Source organism: Eptesicus fuscus, chromosome 1 (assembly GCF_027574615.1).
Source record: "Eptesicus fuscus isolate TK198812 chromosome 1, DD_ASM_mEF_20220401, whole genome shotgun sequence".
In the NCBI taxonomy this organism is placed as follows: Eukaryota; Metazoa; Chordata; class Mammalia; order Chiroptera; family Vespertilionidae; genus Eptesicus; species Eptesicus fuscus.
This window is the reverse complement of record NC_072473.1, coordinates 82807500-82818897: the sequence shown is the minus strand read 5'-3', so window position 1 is coordinate 82818897 and position 11398 is coordinate 82807500.

Sequence of the window (11398 nt, the reverse complement as noted above, 5' to 3'; positions counted from 1 at the left end):
TAATCTCAATAAAGTCAAGACGTAATAGTATTGTAGCAATGTTAATTTCTTAATTTTGATAATTGTGCCATGGTTATATCAGATATTATCATTAGGGAAACCTGGGAAAAGTATAGATGGGCATATTATGAGTTATTTTTGCAACTGTTCAGGAAGCCTAGAATTATTTTTTAGTAGTTGGAAAAACCTTGCAATATTTTTGGTAAATAGAGCTGATTCTAAAATTTGGCCAACTGACTTTAAGGTTCATTTAAAAATGAAAATAACCTATAATAGCACAACAACTTTGGAGGAAAACAACAAAGTCTCACTGCTGCAGTTAAATATTTTACCCTTTGTTCTCCCTGCGTGATCTATAATGACTATCTGCTTCCTGTTGATATTTACTACTGTGTTGCTGACAATTACCTGAAAGAGAAGTTGGGGTGCTTCACTGGGCTGGAAAAAGTTTAGTTACATCAGAAAGCAGGTCTAATTAAGCAACTTTATTCTATATATATAAAAGGCTAAGTTGACTCTCTCATGCATGATATATATAAAGCTCTCGCTGGTGCCAATAGCACACATGTGTTTAGATCTGTCATTGTCAATTGTGAATTTGGTTGACACTTCTATTATATTGAAAGGGCAAATACCAATATTAAAATATTTCTTCTAATTAATTTCCTTCCAATGTGCATAAATCCATGCACAGGGCCACTAGTATAGATATAAAAGCCTAAGCGACCATTTGAGCATTCTACCAGTAGCTATGATGTGCACTGACCACCAGGGGGCAGACACTCAATGCACAGGCATGGAAACATGGAACAGACTGATGAATCTCAGAGGGAAGGGGGGAGGGGGAGGGTGGGAAGAGATTAACCAAAGATCTTATATCCCTGGCCTATGGGGATTGGGCAGAAACCAGCATTTCAACATCCCCCGAGGGGTCCTGGATTGTGAGAAGGTGCAGGCCAGATCGAGGGACCACACTGGTGCACAAATCCGTGCACCAGGCCTCTAGTTTATTTATATATTCACATTCTGCACAAGATTTCTGTTCAAATAAAGTTTTCACTTTAAAAAAAGACATTTAAAGAGGCTTGAAAAGTACCAATAACAATACAATCTGCTCATGTTACAGATGAAAATCCTGAGGACACAAATGGAATGTGCTCTAACTTTAGCAAAAATAACACAGCAAGTTAGCGGCAGGTCCTGGCTCTGTCCAACACTCTTTTCTACACACCACTGTTTCACCATGAATCCCAACAATGTCTCATCATTGGAATATATGAGTTTTGGAAAAGTCAAAATAGAAAGTAAACAATAACTAGAGAGAAGATCCTTTTCTGAAATTCAGAGTGAACTCTCCTCTTCCAGGAACTAATAGCCATCTCTAACATCCAAATATTTAAGGCAAAGGAATTGTCCAGTGGGCACTGGAGTATGAAAGTATTTAATGCTATTATGGAACTTATAATTTTTCTTAATGCAAATCAGGTAGGAGTTTGCATAAGAATGAAAACTTAAACTTCTCTTATCAAACATTTCATAGGTATCTTCCTTAAAATGGAAGAGAAGACAACCACATCCAACCCTTGTAATAGTCAAACACCAGAAATGACTCAACTGCATTGGAAAAGGACACATCAAAGTTCTGGCAGTCAGGATGCTAGGCTTGGTGCTCATACTCTCTCTCAGATTTCATTGTTACTTTCTTTGCAGTTCCAGGCCCTGAGACTTTCATCTCAGATGCAGACCTCAGAACTTTGTGGGGGCCTATAAAACTCCTGAATTGTTGTACAAGTTTTGCATATATATGCATATTTCTAGAATGTGAGTCTTTTACTATTCTTGGTGTAGTAACATTATATAGTTTACTTCATGTTTCTTAGGTTTTGGTTTTGTTGAGCTTCTTATATAATTTTCTTCAAATTTGAAACTTCCCATCATTATTTCTTCAAATTTTTTGCCCCTTTTCTCTTTCGGACCCCAATTACTCACATATTAGGCTGCTTGAGATTGTTCTAACAGTTCATTAATGCTCTGGTTCATTTTTGCTATTGGTCTTTTATCTATGTATATTTCATAATGAACAATTTCTATTGGTATGTTTTCAAGTTTACTAACATTTTCTTCTACAATATCGAGAATTAATCCATTCAGTCTACTTTTTCATTTTAGACATTTTAACTTTCTTTTATAGAAGCCTGATTTGGGTATTTTTAAAATATCTTCCCTGTCTCTACTTAATAGCTTCCTTCTTTCCTTCAGCTTCCAAACATATGGAGCACAGTTATAATTGTTTTAATAACCCCTTCTACTTATTCTATCATCTGTGTCACTTCTGAGTAGTTTCAACTGCTTTGTTTTTCTCATTGCAGGTCTTATTTTCCTGTTTCTTTGCAGGCATGATTGATAATTTTGTATTAGATTACAGATACAGTGATTATTTATTTATTTATTTTTATTATTTTTTTATTTTTAAATAATCTTTATTGTTGAACAGATACAGTTAATTTTACCTTTTGCTTGCTAGAAAATTTTGTATTCTTATAAATATTTTTGAGGGTTTTTTTTGGCATATTTTTTCCTCAGAACATGGTTACATTACTTGAAAAAAGTTTGATCATGTGGAATCTTGATTCACATTTTCTTAGGCAGGACCAGATCTGGTTTTCGGGCAAATTCTGCCCCACTACTGAAGCAAAGGCTTCTCAGTAATTTATCCAGACCTATTAATAATAAGGTTTTTCATTCTGGCTGGTGAAAACAGTAAGTATTCCTATTCTCTCTAATCCTTTTATGGTTCTTTCCCTTGTATTTCCCTAAATATTCAGTGGTGACATTCTATACATATGCATAGGTTTTTTTCCCCCGTGTATAGTTCTCTCCTCTTCAGTACATTTCCTTAATAATGCTAACTACTCTTTCTCCCCAGACGCACAGCTTCACCTCCTCATATTGAAGAGTTAACTGGCCTGCACCTGGGTTACTCTCCTTGTGCCATGGTCTGAATACTCTCTATGCAGTAATCTAGGGAATCACTTAATTTTTTTCTCTGTCTCTCAGAGATTGCCACCCTTTCTTTACTGATATCCAATGTCTTGAAAATCATTGTTTTATATGTTTGGTCCAGGTTTTCTGGTTGTTTTAGATAAAATGGTAAATCAAGTCCTTGTTATTCCATTCTGGCCATAAGCAGAAGTCTCTGGGTGTTGAATTTTGTCAAATGTTTTTACATTATTTAATAAAAGTACTGTATGATTTTTCTCGTTGATCTATTTAGGTTGTTAAATACATTTTTAAATTTTTGAATGGGAAATACACCTTTCAATACTGGGGTCAAAATAAACCATGAGATACTATCTTTTTTATATATTGCTAGATTCTATTGGCTAATATTTTGTTAAGGATTTTTGTGTCTGTGTTCATCCTTCTGTCCTTTCTTATTGGTCCCTTCATATCAGCATTTGAATATCTCACTTAACCCTATGTACCCCACCAACTAGTTTCTTCTTTCATTTCCTCTTTTATGCCAAATATTTTGAAGAAGTTCTCAAAAAATACAGTCTCTGTACTGACTACTTCCACCTTTCCTCACTCACCATGGTCAATCCATCACTGAGCCTTATTGATTTTATTTCCTAGCTATGTCATTATTCTATCTGCTTCTCTACATCTTGATTATGACTGCCTTTTTCTATGCCACCATTATTTATTTCCTATGTTGTTTCAATATTCTATTAGCTAGATTCCCTGCCTCTAGACTTCTTCCCCTGTAACCTATTCTCTATATATAGTGTGATCCTTCTAACTAATATAGATTGTTAGTCACATGACAACATGATGGAACTGGACATTATTATGCTAAGTGAAATAAAGTCAATCAGAGAAAGACAACATATGATCTCACTTATATGTGAAATCCAATAAACGAAATAAACTGATGAACAAAATAGAAACAAAGTCATAGATAAAATGGAACATGAAGAAAGAAGGTGAAAGAATTAAGCAAATCCTATATAATAAAAGGCTAATATGCATACAGACCGAACAGCTGAATGACTGATCACTATGACACACACTGACCACCAGGGGGCAGACGCTCAATGCAGGAGCTGCCCCCTGGTGGTCAGTGTGCTCCCACAGGGGAAGCACCGCTCAGCCAGAAGCCCTGAGCTAGGCTCATGGCTGGCGAGCACAGCAGTGGCGGCAGGAGCCTCTCCCGCCTCCACAGCAGCACTAAGGATGTTTGACTGCTGGCTTAGGCCCACTCCCCGTGGGGAGCAGATCTAAGCCGTCAGTCAGACATCCCCCGAGGGCTCATAGACTGTGAGATGGTGCAGGCTGGGCTGAAGCCCCACTCCCAAGTGCATGAATTTTGTGCACTGGGCCTCTAGTATGTATATAAACACATAGACACGAGTAACAGTGTGGTGATAGCTAGAAAGAAATGAGTTAGGGACTAGGTGGAGGTAGGAAAGGGGAAGGAAAGTGGGGTTGGAAATAAACTTTGCTTGGAGTGATGGATGCACAATGCAGTGTGCAGATTTTTCTATTTTTTAGTTCTACACTGGAAACCTGTATGGTTTTGTGAATCAATTTAAAAATAAAAATAAAAATCATACATAAAAATGTGAGAGTACTTAAACACATCCTCCCAAGCAAACAGAAAACCCACAAATATGTAGAAAGATGATCAACTTTACTAGTAATTAGGGAAATGCAAATCAAAACTACAATGCCATATCACCTCACACCTGTTAGAATGGCTATTATCAACAAGAAAGTTAAAAACAAGTGTTGGAGAGATTGTGGAAAAAGGGGAATCCTCATTCACTGCTGGTATGAAAATAAACTGGTATAACCATTTTGGAACACCATATGGCGGATCCTCAAAAAATTAAGAATAGAGTTACCATATTGTGGTTACCAGAGAGAAGGGGTGGGAGTTAGTCAAGGATAAAGGGGGACAAATAGAAGGTGACAGAATATGATTTGACTTTGGATGGTGGGCACACAATGCAATATACATATCATGTATCATAGAAATGTGTACTTGAAACCTATATGATCCTATTAACCAATGTCATTACAAGAAATTTAATTTAAAAATAATTCCTAAAAATAAAGAAAATATAAGTTTGGCAGATTTCAGCAATACTTTTTAAGTATTTTTAAGGCATTTTTAAGGCATTTTTGGTAATGCTTATCACATTTATTACTTAAACCTTCAAATATTTAAAACTGTTTTATATGTTTAATATATCTGGTTTCTTTTTCAAGAACTTAAGTTGTCTGAATTAAGAAATCTAACCTTCCTAAGTTCATATACAAAAATGTCAGTATTTACATTTAAAAAAAAATAAAATGGCAAAGGATAAAGACAAATAGAGAATCCTAAAAGCAGCAAGAGAAAGACAATTAGTTACCAACAAGGGAGATCTCTTAAGACTTTCAGCTGATTTCACAAGAGGAAAATTTCAGGCCTGAAGGGATTGGAACAAAATATTCAAGGTGCAAAAAAGAGGAACCTACAATCAAGATTACATTACCCAGTAAGGCTATCATTTAAAATTGAAGGAGAAATAAAGAGCTTCCTAGACAAAAAACAAACGTAAAACTAAATAAGTTAATTACCACCAAACCAGTACTACAAGAAATGTTAAAGGGAATTTATTAAGAAAAAGAAACAAGAAAAGAAACAGTTACAAAGAATAAAGTAGCAATGAATATGTATCTATCAATAATTACTTTAAATTAGTGGTTCTCAACCTTTCTAATGCCGTGACGCTTTAATACAGTTCCTCATGTTGTGGTGACCCCCAAACATAAAATTATTTTCGTTGCTACTTCATAACTGCAATTTTGCTACTGTTATGAATCGTAATGTAAATATCTGTGTTTTCCGATGGTCTTAGGCTCTACAGCAGCGCTTCTTAACCTGTGGGTCGAGAACCGCTGCTGTAGAGCCTAAGACCATCGGAAAACACAGATATTTACATTACGATTCATTAACAGTAGCAAAATTAGAGTTATGAAGTAGCAACGAAAATAATTTTATGGTTGGGGGTCACCACAACATGAGGAACTGTATTAAAGAGTCGCGGCATTAGAAAGGTTGAGAACCACTGGAGAGCAACCAGACAGAAAATCAACAAGGAAACAATGACCTTAAATGACACACTAGATCAGATGGATTTAATTGATATTTTCAGAAGATTTCATCCCAAAGCAGCAAAATATACAGTCTTTACAAATGCACATGGAACATTTTCTAGGACAGACCACATTTTCAGATATAAAACAAGTATCAATAAGTTGAAGAAGATTGAAATTACATCAAGAATCTTCTGTGACCACATGGTATGAATAAATGGTGATGGAGAGGGTCTTCACTTTGGGTGGTAACACATAATACAGGTGATGTATTATATAATTGTACACCAGAAACCTATATAATTTTACTAACCAATGTCACTCCAATAAATTCAATAATAAAAATGTATAAGACAACAACTGAAAAACACACAAGTATCTGGAAGCTAAATAATATGTGACTAAACAATGAATCAGTTAATAATGAGATCAAGGAGGAAATCAAACATTAATTACCTAGAGAAAAATGAAAATAAAAACACAGCAACCAAAATCTATGGGACACATAAAAAAAAAACAGTTCTAAGGGGAAATTCATAGCATTACAGGCCTACATCAAGAAACAAGAAAAATCTCATCTATATATATAAAACCTTAATATGCAAATAGACTAAACGGCAGAACAACCGAACCATTGGTCGCTATGATGTGTGCTGACCACAAGGAGGCGTGTGCAGAACATGGACGGTGTTGGCCACAGCGGGATGGTGGAGCAGGTGGGGAGGGGGCGGCAGACCAAGGCGGGGTGCCAGTTGCTGTCATCAGGGTGAGCCTCTGATGGTTACTGAAAATTCTTTGTTTCTGCGTGCCACAGTCCTGCCCGGCACTTGCACCTACTGCAGGTGCCCGGCGCTGGCCCCAATCGCTCGGTGCCATCAGCAGGTGAAAACGGTAGCTGCCAGCCCCGATCACCCCTCAGGAGCAGGGGGAGGTGGAGAAGCCATGAGGGGCAATCGGGGCTGGCAATCACCGCTTGCACCCACTGCCGGCGATGGCCCCACTTGCACCCGCTGCCAGCACCCGCTGCTGGCACCGGCCCTAATTGCTCCACACTGTCAGCAGATGCGAGTGGGGACAGCACTGTCTGTGTGTGCGAGTGGCGGTGGCAGTACCGGGGCTGCTAGCAGAGAGGGGACCAGGGGCCACAGCAGGAGGGGCTAGGCGGGGGTGCAGAGGATGGGCCGAGACCTGCCCCTGTGCACACCACAGCCTCATGGCCCACAGTTCCATTCAAGGTACACGAACTTGTGCACTGGACCCCTACTATAACAGTATAATTTTACCTGAGGTAGTAGAAAGATAATAACAACAAAAACCCAAAGTACTTAGAAGAAAGGAAATAATAAAGGTCAGAGTGGACATGAATGAAATAGAGTCTAAATAAAAAAATACAAAAGATCAATGAAACCAATAGCTGGTTCTTTGAAAAGATAAATAAGATTGACAAAACTTTAACCAGATTCATCAAGAAAAGAAGAGAGAAGACCCAAATAAATCAGTGATAAAAGAGAAGTAAAAACTGAAACCACAGAAATACAAACGATTATAAGAAAATATTACAAACAACTATAGGCCAACAAATTGGACAGCTTGGAAGAAACAGATACATTTCTAGAAACATACAATCTTACAAAACTGCATCAAGAAGAAAGAGAAAATCTGAACAAAGAACAACTAATGAAATCAAACAGTAATTAAAATACTCCCAATAATAAAAAAAATCCTGAAAAAAATGGCCACCCAGGTGAATTTTACCAAACAATTCAAAAAATTAAAGATGATGGAAAACTTCCAAGCTCATTTTATGAATTAAGCATTATCCTAATTCCAAAAGCAAATAAAGATGCTACAAAAAAAAGAAAATCATAGGCCAATATCACTGATCAACATAAATGCAAAAATCCTCAATAACAGTTGCCAAATTCAGCAACACTTTAAAAGGATCATACATCATGATCTAGTGGAATTTATTTCTGCAATGCAAGGTTGGTACAATATTGGCAGATCAATTTACATGATACATCATGTAAAAAATTAAAGATAAAAAATGTCATATCAGTAGAAGCAGAAACAGAATTTAGGATTAGGATTAGGATTAGGGTAAAATTAGCATCCATTTATGATTTAAAAAAAACTCTCAGCAAAGTGGGAATAGAGTGAACATTTCTGAATATAATAAAGGCCATATATGGCAAAACCACAGCTAACATCATACTCAATGGGGAAAACCTAAAAGTGTTTCCCTTAAGGTCACAAAGAAGACAGGGGTGTCCACTTCACCACTCTTATTCAACATAGTAGTGGAATTCCTAGCCACAGCAATCAGACAAGAAGAAGAAATAAAAGTGATCCAAATTGGAAAAGGAAATGTAAAACTGTCTTTATTGGCAGGAGACATGTACTATATATAGTAACCTTAATAGTCCACTAAAAACAATTAGAACTGATAAATAAATTCATTAATATAACAGGATACAAAATTCAGAAATCTGTTGAATTTTATATAGCAATAATGAACTATCAGAAAGGGAAACCAAGGACACAAGCACATTTACAATTGTTTCAAAAAAATACATAGGACTAAATTTAACCAAGGAAGTAAAAAACTTTTATTTGGAAAATTATAAGACTCTTATGAAAGAAATTTAAAAAGATACAAATAAAAGGAAGCATATACTTTGCTCATGGATAGAAAGAATTAGCATTGTTAAAATGTCTATACTACCTAAAGCAATCTATAGATTCTAAGTAATTCTTATAAAAATAGTACTGATATATTTCATAGAATTAGAACAAATAATCCAAAAATGTATATGGAACCACAAAGACCTTGAATACCACAACAAACTTGAGAAAGAAGAACAAAGTTGGAGGAATCATGCTCCCTGACATCAAACTATATTGCAAGGCCACAGTAATAAAAACAGCAAGGTACCAGCATAAAAACAGACATATAAAGCAATGGAATAGAATAGAGAGCCCAGAAATAAATCCACATCTATATTGTCAATTAATATTTGACAAGAAGGTAAGAACATAAAATGAGGCAAAGACAGTCTATTCAATGAATGGTATTGGGAAAATTGGACAGATACATGCAAAACAATGAAACTAGACTACCTTCTTACACCATATACAAGAATAAAATAAAAATGGACTAAAGACTTAAATGTAAGACTCAAATCCTTAAAACTCCTAGAAGAAAACATAGGCAGTAAAATCTCAGACATTTCTCATCACAATATTTTTTCTGATATATCTCCTTGGGCAAGAGGAATAAAACAAAAAATAAACAAATGGGACTATATCAAGTTAAAAAGTTTTTGCACAGCAAAGGAAACCATCAGCAAAGTGAAACGATATCCTACTGAATAGGATAAAATACTCACCAATGATAAGTATAATAAGTGGTTACTATTCAAAATTTATAAAAACAAACAAACAACAAACTCAGGCAACACCAAAAATACAAACAATTCAATTGAAAAATGGGCAAAGGACCTGAGTAGACACTTGTCCAAGAAGGATATACAGATGGCTAATAGACATATGAAAAGATGCTCAATATCACTCATCACTAATCATCAGAGAAAGACAAAATATAACCACAATGAGATAACATATCATATCTGTCAGAATGGCAATCCTATATAATAAAAGCCTAATATGCAAATTGTCTCCTCCACGGGGAGTTTGACCGCTCGCTATGACTTGCACTGACCACCAGAGGGCGGCGTGGAACATGGAGAGCATTGGCAATGCAGTGCTGGCAGTGGCTGGTATTGGAGGCACTGCCAGTCCCGATGGGCCACGACAAGAGTGGGACCGCAGTGGGATGGTGGAGTAGGTGAGCAGGCAGTGCCAGGTCAAGGCGGGTGCAAGTGGGGCCCAATTGCCTCCCCGATCACCTCACAGATGGTGACCAGAGGCAGTGGTGGGAGGCAGGGCCACTGCCTGGCTCCCAGGCGCTGAGGGAGCCAGATGGGGACTAATGACTCAGGTGGAGGGGGGCGCGTGGGGGCCCGGGGGCCCAGGTGCTGCCCAGGGCCCAGGGGTCAGCTGGGACCTGCCCTTCCACACCAGACGCGCACACTTCGATCACCAGCCAGGCCTAAGGACCATACCCGTGCACAAATTTCGTGCACTGGGCCTCTAGTCATCAATAAATAAACATACAACAAATGTTGAGGAGGATGTGGAGAAAAGGAAACCCTGGTGCACTGCTGGTGAGAATGTAGATTTTTGTAGCCACTGTGGAAAAAATATGGAGTTTTCTCAAAAAATTAAAAATGGAACTGCCTTATGACCCAGCAAATCCATTTTTGGGTATATATCCGAAGAAACCCAAAACACTAATTCTAAAGAATATATACATCCTCATGCTCATTGGATTATTTACAACTAGGTGCCCAGTGCACGAATTCATGCACCTTGAAAGGAACTGTGGGCCTTGAGGCTGTGGTGGGCACAGGGGCAGGTCTTTGCCCATCCTCCACATCCCCACCCGGCTCACGGCGTGGAGTGATTGGGGACAGTGCCAGCAGCGGGTGCAAGCAGCAGCTGCTGTCCCGATCACCCCTCAGGAGCAGGGGGAGGTGGAGAAGTCCTCGAGTGATCAGGGCCAGCAGCTGCTGCTCGCACTCACTGATGGCACTGAGCAATCGGGACCAGTGCCAGGCACCAGCAATGGGTGCGAGCGGCAGCTCTGGTGCCGGCTGTGGGTGTGAGCAGCTCCATCGCTGGCAGCAGGTGTAAGAGGTAGCTGCCGACCTCAATCGCCCCTTGGGAGCAGGGGGAGTTGGAGAATCCCTGAGGGGCGATCGGGGCCTGCAGCCACTGCTCGCACCCACTGAAGGTACGGAGTGATTGGGGCCGGCACTGGGCACCAGTAGCAGGTGCGAGAGGCAGCTCTAGCACTAGCAGTGGCTGTGAGCAGGGTTGGCGCCGGCAGCAGGTGTGAGCACCGGGCAGGACTGCAGCACACAGGAGCAAAGAATTTTCAGTAACCACCAGAGGCTCTTCCTGATGACAGCAACCAGCACCCTGCCTTGGTCTGGCGTCCCCTCTCACCTGCTCCACCATCCCGCCTGCTGCCGATGCCCGCCATGTTCCACATGCACCCTCTGGTGGTCAGCACACATCATAATGACTAGTTGTTTGGTTGTTCGGTTGTTCAGTTGTTCCGCCGTTCGGTCTATTTGTATATTAGGGTTTTATATATATAAATAGCCAATATATGGAATCTACACTA